Raw genomic sequence first — 10,242 nt, forward strand, 5'->3', positions numbered from 1 at the left:
TCTTCATACTTGTGTGATACAAAGTACATTTTCCTCTGTTTAAGCATTCATTTTCAAACACTAACAAGTTATTTGGATATGTATTAAATATCAGATTTTGTTGTTGCTGTCATTAAGAATGTTACGTTTTAGTGGTTTTTGGAGATAATCTAGGTTAAGCAAGAGCAAAGCGCCTTTGTTCGCCTTTGATGGGGGGGGTGGGAAGGGGGCATTCTCTACACATATTCTTTTTTAACTTTGCACTTTCTTTATATGATAGTTTGCATTTTGGTTATTTGCTGCCCTGGATACTTCCAGGAAGAAGTGATTAAATATTCAGTATTAAATATTCAGTGTAAGATCTGAAGTTTTCAGTTATGAAAACAGGAAAAATATGTAACATTTTAATCTGACTGTGGAAGATGATGGTTGCATGTTTCTAATTTGTATGTGTTTCCATCTTTGAGATAAGATGCTTTAATAAATCTCTTACATTTTTTTTTTTGTTTGTTTTAAAGAGCAGCCCAGGGATGTCATCAGCTTGCCACCATCTTTTAAGACCCAAGTCAAATGCCTCTCTGTCTTCCCAATACCCCAGACAATCCCCGTCCCGGAGAGCTCCCTCCAGCAGCCCAGGCACCCCGCACAGGGGTGACAAGCGAGGTGACAGGTAGGTCCTCAACAGCAGAGACTCTGTCCCCTCAGTGGCACAGTGTCTGGCATGTGGTAAGTGCTCAGTAAAGAGTTTTCGCAGCAGCCACTCAATCAACACCTGCAGTTGTCAGTTTTACTTCCTCCCCACCATCCTGCCCACTCAGGAAAGGTCCACCCTACTGCACTGGTTCAGATGCCTATCACCCCTTGGCTTCTAAGCAATCTCTCTCCCTCCCTTCTTTTTTTCTAAACTTATTTTTAATTGGAAGATAATTGCTTTACAATATTGTATTGGTTTCTGCCATATATCAACATGAATCAGCTGTAAGTATACACGTCCCTTCCCTCTTGAACCTCCCATCCATCGCACGCTATCCCACCCCTCTAGGGGGTCACAGAGCACAGGATTTGAGTTCCCTGCATCATACAGCAAATTTCCACTGGCTATCTAATTTCACATATGGTAGTGCGTATGTTTCGGTGCAACTCTCTCAGTGCCTCCCACCCTCTCCTTTCCTTACTGCGTCCACAAGTCTGTTCTCTGTGTCTTCATCTCCAGTGCTGCCCTGCAAATAGGTTCATCAGCACCATCTTTCTAGATTCCGTATTTCGCCTCCCTTCTTTGCCCTCATAATCCATGCTCCACATGCCTACCAGGTTTCCTTCCTAAACAAAGGTCAGAACAGGCCACTCTGCTACTTACATAAGCTTTCACGCACTCCCCAAAGCCTGCAGGATCAAACGCATATTCTGGAGGCTAATTATTCAGTGCACTTCACAATCCAAACTAATCTTTCTGGCCTCGGGTTTCACTGGATCCTTCCTTCCTTCCCTGGACCCTTTGTTCCATCTACAGTCAAAGGCCTAGAATATTCCTCAAGCAGACCCCCACTCCCACCCCCACGCCTCTACTTAGGCTCTGCTTCCCTCATGATTCCACAATTGGGAAACTGCTGGTGCTTCAAGATATGGCTCAACTGCTAACCCATTACAAAACTTCTCCTCTCAGCCCCCAAATCCAAGATTAGGAACTTCTTTTCTTTGTGTTAATACATAGCTATTCCCAGCAGCTTGCCCAGTAGCCAGCACGTCCTAGTCCCATCCTGTCCCTGCCCTGCGCTGTCCCTCATCAGCCACTGAGGGAGCCGTGAAAAGTGGAATGTATCACAGAAACCAGCACAACATTGTAAGGCAATTACCCTCCAATTAAAAATAAATAAATTTTTTTAAAAAGAGTGGGAGGGACGGGAAAGCAGCTCCCTCTCCCCACGTGGGAGCCTGCATTCCCAGGAGGAAAGGGAAACAAAGCCACACTTGTTCAAATCTTCAGACCAAGAAACAACCTGACCGGTATTCTAGGAAATGGTTTCTAAGCCTACAAAGAAGCATCCATTGTTTCTGGAAGATTTCTTAAGCTCAAAAATAAAATATCAAGCCCGTGATTTACATACTATAAATAAAAGTGACCTCCCCAAATTGCTCATTTTGTTCATCAAAGACCTCTTTTTCACTGTTCTTAAAAGCCATTTGCTTTGGGAGCCGTTCAAATTTATATCTAAAGACGTAAATGTAAGGAATGCTTGGTGGAATATAAACTGTAGGATGAATTCCCCACATGGTGAGTCAGTGGTGTCACTATTGGACACAAAGGACATTTTTCAGCTGCCTTAATCAAGACACAAAGGAGTAGCAAAATAAATCAATCATGTGTTTGATTAAAAGTATCTTCCTAAACATCTGCTCCAGGTCAGCAATAGCAAACACCTTAAATCAATGTTAAACCACTGATGTGACTATAAAAGCTTTGCACTCAGAGAAAGTCAGTCAGTCTCTCCATGTACAAATTTTTTTGATATCCAATTTGGCACTCACCGGGCTTCCCTGGTAGCTCAAACAGTAAAGAATCTGCCTGCAATGCTGGAGACCCGGGTTCAATCTCTGCGTCGGGAGGATCCCCTGGAGAAGGAAATGGCAACCCACTCCAGTATTCTTGCCTGGAGAATCCCATGGACAAAGAAGCCTGGCAGGCTACAGTCCATGGGGTCGCAAACAGTCAGATACGACTGAGCAACTAACTTTCACTTTTTTTGGGTCACTCACTGGTCTCTTCTTTCTTCTCCAAGACCGACTTTCATCAGTTATCCAAAGCGCATCGATGGCTCATTGCATATGGTGGGATTGGGGCATTGCACAAAGTTCTCTGCTGTCTTGGAATTCAGAGTCCAACACAGACACACACATGCAAAACAGAGGCAACAAAATGGCCCCAGTAAAATGTTGCCCGGTACATACAACATAAGCAAAATCAGATTTCTCTTCATTTTCACATCAGCCTGTGTGGGGACAGCTCCTTTGAAGTTTACTCTGTTTTCATGACCACCCTGGGAGAGACACTAGGCAGGAGACTTCTATCTCCATTTGATTAATAATCACACCGAGAGTGGAGGCGCTAAATGCTATGCCCAGGTTCATGCTGGCGAGTCCAGTGACAAGGGCAAAGAGGGCATCTGAATCTTCTGACTTTAAATCCAGAGCTCTCTCCCCCTCTCCAGGGCTGCCTCCCACAGACCTGAGAAGATCAGAGAAAGACGGACACCGTTGGTGCCCTTGGAGGAAGAGAGAGATCTAGAGCTAGTGTTTAGGTGGGGGAGACAGGAAGAGGCTTGAGGAACTAAGCCAGCTTGGACAGGTGGGATGCAAACAGCTGACAAATCCAGTTGAGGGAGATTTTTGGAAACCTTTATTTATTTTTATTTTTTATGGCTGTGCTGGGTCTTTGTCGCTGTGTGGGCTTTTTCTCCAGTTGCCGCAAGTGGGGGCTACCTTCCAGTTGCAGTGTGTGGGCTTCTCATTGCAGCGGCTTCTCTTGTGGAGCGCAGGCTCTAGAGTGCCCTGGCTTCACTAGCTGCAGCACGTGAGCTCAGCAGTTGCAGTTCCCAGGCTCTAGAGCACAGGCTAGCCGTTGGCACACGCGTTTAGATGCTCCACAGTGTGTGGGATCTTCCCAGACCAGGGATCAAACCCGGGTCCCCTGCATTGGCAGGCAGACTCTCTATCACTGAGCCAGCAGGAAACCTTTTAAAATTATGGGAGAGAACTGACTTGATTTGCTGTAAGATGAGAAAAGAGGTAGATGAAAATGCAGGGCTTTGACTTTTACAGTGGTTCCCATATACTTTTTTTTTTTTGCCTACGGGAATATTTTTAAATTTATTTATTTTTTATTGAAGGATAATTGCTTTATAGAATTTTGCTGTTTTCTGTCAAATCTCAACATGAATCAGCCATAGGTATACATATATCCCCTCTTCAAGCTCCCTCCAATCTCCCTCTCCATCCCACCCCTCTAGGTTGATACAGAGCCCCTGTCTGAGTTTCCTGAGCCATACAACAAATTCCCATTGGCTATCTATTTTACATAAGGTAATGTAAGTTTCCATGTTACTCTTTCCATACACCTCACCCTCTCCTCCCTCCCATATACTTTTGAAAGACACATTGAGGGTAGGAAATTCTAGATGCCTGTTCAGCTTCCCTCTCTTTTCCTGCCAAAACAGGAGCAAGTTCCCTGGGGTCTGAGGCTACGTCAGGAATGCCTGGGATCGGCAGTGAGCTCTGGCAGTCCACAAACCAGAGTTACGCAGCAGCTGTCCCAGTAACTTGGCTAATTGAATTAGAGCCCGCTGAATGCTTTATTGACCTAAAGCTCACTCCAGTGAGCAGGCCCACTTGGAAGGTGACTATGTTCACTGGTTAACAGATTAAATAGAATGGTCACAGAAAATAAGAAGTGATGGGAAAAGTCCCCTCGCTGCAAACAAATCATCTGAAGCGCAGCTGCTAGACAGTGACCTATAGGTGATTCATTCGATGTTACGGGTTGAGTTAGGACTTCCTGTAGCTCAAGTGGTAAAGAATCTGCCTGCGATGCAGGAGACCAGGGTCCAATCTCTGGGTTAGGAATGTCCTCTGGAGAAGGGAATGGCAACCCACTCCAGTATTCTTGCCTGGAGGATTCCATGGACAGAGAAGCCTGGCGGGCTACAGTTCATGGGGTCGCAGAGTCAGACACGACTGAGTGACTAACACACACACGGGTTGAATTTCGCTCCCTCCACGGAATTCATGTGTTGAGATCCTAACTCCAGTTGCCTCAGACCACGACCTTATTTTGAGATAGTGTCTTTATAGAGGTAACCAAGTTAAACTGAGGTCATTAGGATGGGCCCTGATCCAATATGAATCCAATCCAGAAGGACTGACCGGTGTCCTTGAAAGAGGGGGAATTTGAACAGAGGGAAGATGAAGAGATACAGAGAGAAGACGGCCAAGGAGAGACCTGGAACAGATCCTTCAGAAGGTACCAATTCTGCCAACACCTTAATTTTAGATTTCTAGCCTTCAGAACTGTGAGATGATACATTTCTATTACTTAAATCACCCAACTTCTGGTGTTTTGTTACAGCAGACCTCACCAATTAATACATCTGGGGGCACACGAGAGCCAGAAAGACCCCTGGGTAAGAAGGAATTTTCAGGACAACAGTGAAAAGAGCACCAGCTCTGAAGTCAAACCAACCTGGGATGGAACCCTGACTTCGCGTTATCCACTGTGTGTCCTTGGGCAAGACACTTCGCCTCTCTGTGCCTTGATTCCTCATCTGTAAAACTGGGACGGTAATATCCTTCTTTCTCAAAAGAGTTGTTCTTAGGATTAAACGTGAAAACATACAGTCTTTGGCTTCTGTTGATCCAGGTCACACATGACCCCTCAGCAACTAGGCACAGTGATCAATGTAAATTATGACCATTTAACAACACTGATGTAATGAATATGAGTCATTTTTTGTAAGATAACTACAAACTGCACAAGAGTCTGATGTTACCACACCTTCCATGGGATTCTGTGAACATTATGATGATTGTGTCCCTTCTCTATTCTTTCGGCCCCACTGAATTTATCACACGTTTGCTCTTTCTCCCTCTGTCAGACTGGCGACTTCAGCTTTTCTTTTCTTTTTTTCCCTCAGCTGCGCTGGGTCTTTGTTGCAGTACATAGGGCTCCAAAACGTGCAGGCTCAGTAGATGCAGCAAGTGAGTTTATTTGCTCTGTAGCATATGGGATCTTAGTTCCCCAACCAGGGATCAAACCCACAGATTCTTAACCACTAGGTCACCAGGCAAATCCTGAGATTTCAGCTTAATGCTCAGAAGTTCTCCTCCTTCATTTGTCTTGCCAGACCTGAGCCAGAAGGGAGAGCTCATTTAGCAGTCTCCAGGGCTTGCCTCTCACTATGTCACTCGAGCTCACTCCTGGAGACAGCCAAATAGACTTTGAGAAAAAAAAAAAATGCACTTTGATTCTTCTTTTTCTTTGCCTGCTTTAAAAAAAAAAAAAAAATCTTGTTACTTAAACCCTTCCACCTCCACCCCAAAATAATTATTATCATAACAAAACCAAATGGAAAACCACTTCCTGTAACAATAAGGTCATATAGGAAAGCTCTGTTTGTCCAGATTTGTTGGGAGATTGACTATTTTGGTTAAATTTCCATTCTTCTTAAAAGTTATCTTATCAGGATTTCCCTGGTGGCAGAGTGGATAAGAATCTGCCTGCCGATACAGGGGACACGGATTCAATCCTTGGTCCAGGAAGATTCCATATGCCTCAGAGCAACTAAGCCTGTGTGCCACAACTACCGAGCCCATGCCCTAGAGCCGGAGAGCCCCAACTGCTGAGCCCACGAGCTGCAACTACTGAAGCCTGTATGCCTCTAGCCTGTGCTCCAAAACCAGAAAAGCCACTGCAGTGAGAAACCCAAGTGCTGCAAGGAAGGGCAGCCCCTGCTCCTTGAAGCTAGAGAAAGCCCTTGCACAGCAACAAAGACCCAGTGCAACCAAAAATAAAATAATATAATAAATAAATAAAATAAAGATCAAAAGTTATCCTATCAAAGCTAGAGAACAACTTCCAGAGAATTAGAATATAAATCAAATATGCTAAATTCCAAGTGCACTGGGATGGTTTGCTCTTTCCTGGTTCAGAAGCCTTATAGAATTTGTCAGTGTTTCAGGGACACTGTTAGGCCTTCAGTTAGTGCTCAAGAGTCCTGATAACAAGAGCTGAAATTATCAATAAACTTGCACTTCCAGGTGGCATAAATTCTAAACAAATACGTTTGTATGCATCTGCATAAACATGTACATATGTACCTATACATATATACATAAGTACAAATATCTGCACACAGCCAAGGAAAACAACGTCAAACCCTTCCCACGTGAGAGGTCACAAGGACTGCATACAAGGACACTCCAGGTCACGCCACAATGTGCCCAGCTTTTTATTTGGGCCAAGCTGTCACACATTGTGTGGGGCTGACCTCAAATCAACCCGTGATTATCTATTAAGTATTCTCTGCCCAAGAAGAGCGTTAGACACCATTCTTGACCTCAAAGAGTTCCAGTTTAGTTGGAGAAATGCCTACATAACTAAACCCTAAGTTGAGCTCATTGAGGGTTGAAGTGCTAAAGCTAACGTACGTGTGGTCATCACTCTGGCAGTCCCTGTGCTGCGTGTTTTACATAAATCATCTCATTGAATTTTCTCAGCAAACCCATGATCTCAGTCATTAACTTCATTTTACAAATGAAGATTCTGAGTCTGAGAGAGAATAAAAAAATTTGTCCAAGGTCACAGAACTAAGTAAATATAGACTCAGATATGAAACCCAGGTCAGTGTGACTCCAAAGCCCATGCTGGCACTTTACCCCCCCACCTCCAACCCTGCCTCTTTTGCCCTCCCTTGTACCTAAGTCTGGGTAGACCAGCTGGCCGCCGGGATGATCCTCCAAAACTCTTTCTTCTTGTCTCTTCCTTTTTATTCTCACCTACTCACCCATAGCTTCTACTACTTTTCCCCAGAAAACAAAACAAATAAACAAACAAACAAAAAAAACAGAGAACTAGGATTCAGGCTTTTCAGGAGCCCTTTTCTTCTACTCTGAAGCAAACTCCAAGGGGAAATATAATTCAGTGCAAAGCAAAAAACATTTTTGCTGTCTTTGCTTCATGGAAAACTAATATTACTTTTTTAATGAGACCATGACTTTATAAAAAAAAAAATCAGTTGTCATATAGGTCTGCTTCTCCTCTAACTGAACTACTCTGTTTCTTACTGATTTGTTGGCAGAAATTAGCCAAAAACAAACACCAGAGAGTTAAGATTGTGCTTTCTCAGGGAACCCCAAGTTAAGTTCTCATAGGTTGATAAAGTGAATGCTAAACAACTAGATACTTGGGGTAAAGAGAAACAGAAAATTAGAAATCTACTGCAGCACTGCCCAGCCAGATGGAAGTGGCTGATTTTTTTTTTTTTAATAAACAAGAAGTTGACACAGAGACATAGGGAATTTCTGCTTCCCATAAGTCTGCTAGAGGTTCCGTTTCCATTCTACTAAAAACCAGGATGTCTAATGTGTTTTTTAATTGCTTTGCTAATGATTGCTTTTCAGAAAGCCAAAGAAGAAAAGAGGGGACCCTTTTATTCAAAACATCAGTTAGAGAACAATTTTTCACAATAGGTGAGGAAGAAATGATTTGGCCAAGGCACAATTCCCAGGGTTAGGAAAGCATATTTCAAAGAGCACAGAAAAGGAATTCCCTGACAGTCCAGTGCTTAGGACTATGAACTTCCACTGCAAAGCGCAGGTTCAATCCTTCGTCAGGGAACTAAGATCTCACAAACCACGTGGTGAAGCCAAAAAGAAAAAAGAGCACAGAAAGGTGCCAGAAATAATCTCAAGGCTATAGACTTTTTTAACAAAGACATAATGTTTATATGTAGAATTTTTTTTTAATGCAACTTATAAAAAAATTAACTTACTTACAAAATAGCAACAAACTCACAGGCATAGAACACAAATGTACTATTACCAAGGAAGAAAAGGGAAGGGGAGGGATTAAATTAGTAGTGTGGGATTAATAGATACACACCACTGTATATAAAATAGACAAATAACAGGGATTTACTTTATAGCATAGGGAACTATATTCAATATCTTATAATAAGCCATAATGGAAAAGAATCTGAAGCTGTAAAGTTGAAATTAATACAATATTATAGATCAATTATAGCTTAATAAGTAAAATTAAAAATACTTCGTACTCTGAGTGAGAGAGGAGGGGAAGGACTTCCCTGGTGGCCCAGCGGTTAAGACTCCATGCTTCCACTGTAGGGGCACAGGATCTGTTCCTGGTTGGGGAACTGAGACCCCTCATGCCTTGAGGTGTGGCCAAAAATTTCTTAAAAAAGAAAGAGGAGAAGGTATTTCAAAACCGAAAATCTGACTGTATAATAAATATGACAATACAATAAAAAACAGGGGTCTACAAGTGAACACCCAGTGATGAGTTCAACACAACAGCAACAAAAACAGGCCCTTTATAAGCAAAACTAGAAGAATGGGCTGGGCGTGAAAAGATAGTGTCAGTAAGATCAAAGCCCAGAATATGCCGAAGTTTATGAAAAATATTATTTCAAGGAATTTGGCAGCGGATGGGGGGCAGCAAAAGAGGATGGTCACTGAAAGAAAAGGAAAAAAAAGGGTTCTGCTATACTTGATAATGGGGCTTCCCCGGCGGCTCAGCAGTAAAGACTCTGCCTGCAGTGCAGGAGACGCAGGAGACTAGGGTTTGATCCCTGAGTTGGGAAGATCCCCTGGAGGATGGCATGGCAACTGGATACAGTAGTCTTGCCTGGGAAATTCCATGGACAGAGGAGCCTGGCAAGGCACAGTCCATGGGGTCACAAAGAGGCAGACACGACTGAAGGGACTGAGCATGCAGGCATGCATATGTGATCGCATGATGTTAAAAAAGTGACACAAAGAGAATCGAACAACTCAAACACTATTTTGCTCCCCAGTTCCTATCAAGGAGAATTATCTTCAACCTGGGAAGGCTAGAACAAATGCACTTGAGAGGAAAATGAAGCCTAAGTTAGGTGAAAAGACAGAAAAAGAAAACCTGGGTTTTGAATGAGTTCACAGTTCTAGACTCAGGTGAATTATGGGACTTAAAAGAAACTTCAGATGTAATCACAAATCCAGGTTACATCATCCTTGAAATGAGAAAGTGTCCCAATTTTCAAAAAGGGGGCAAAAGACCTACTGCGATTAAAGTCAGTTTTACACAAGAAAAGATGACTAAAGAGAGGGTGAGCAAGAAGCCCTAATTTTTTAGTTTTAAGTCATAATAAGGTAGATACAGATATGGCAAACTATATAGACTATGCCTTTAGGAATGGAACTTGGCATGGAAATTAAATGAAATGTATAACAAGGTTATTCTGAGATATTTAAAGCTGTACATAATTTTTATCATGCTGCATCAAGCATAAATGGAGCCCTTCATGCACATGAAAACAATTACTACTCTTTCAGGCAGCATTTCTGAAGTCAGAGAATGGGAATGGGAGACAGAAGCCAGCCAGCAGCTGCTCCACTGCTGACACCGCCCCACCCAGACAGGCCTGAGGGGAGGGAGTCACTCTGCCTGAAACCACACCAGTCCCCGACTCCAGCCAACACCGAGAGCTGGGGCTGGGA

This window comes from Giraffa tippelskirchi, chromosome 11 (assembly GCF_054371585.1).
Source record: "Giraffa tippelskirchi isolate mGirTip1 chromosome 11, T2T-mGirTip1v1.2.pri, whole genome shotgun sequence".
Classification (NCBI taxonomy): Eukaryota; Metazoa; Chordata; class Mammalia; order Artiodactyla; family Giraffidae; genus Giraffa; species Giraffa tippelskirchi.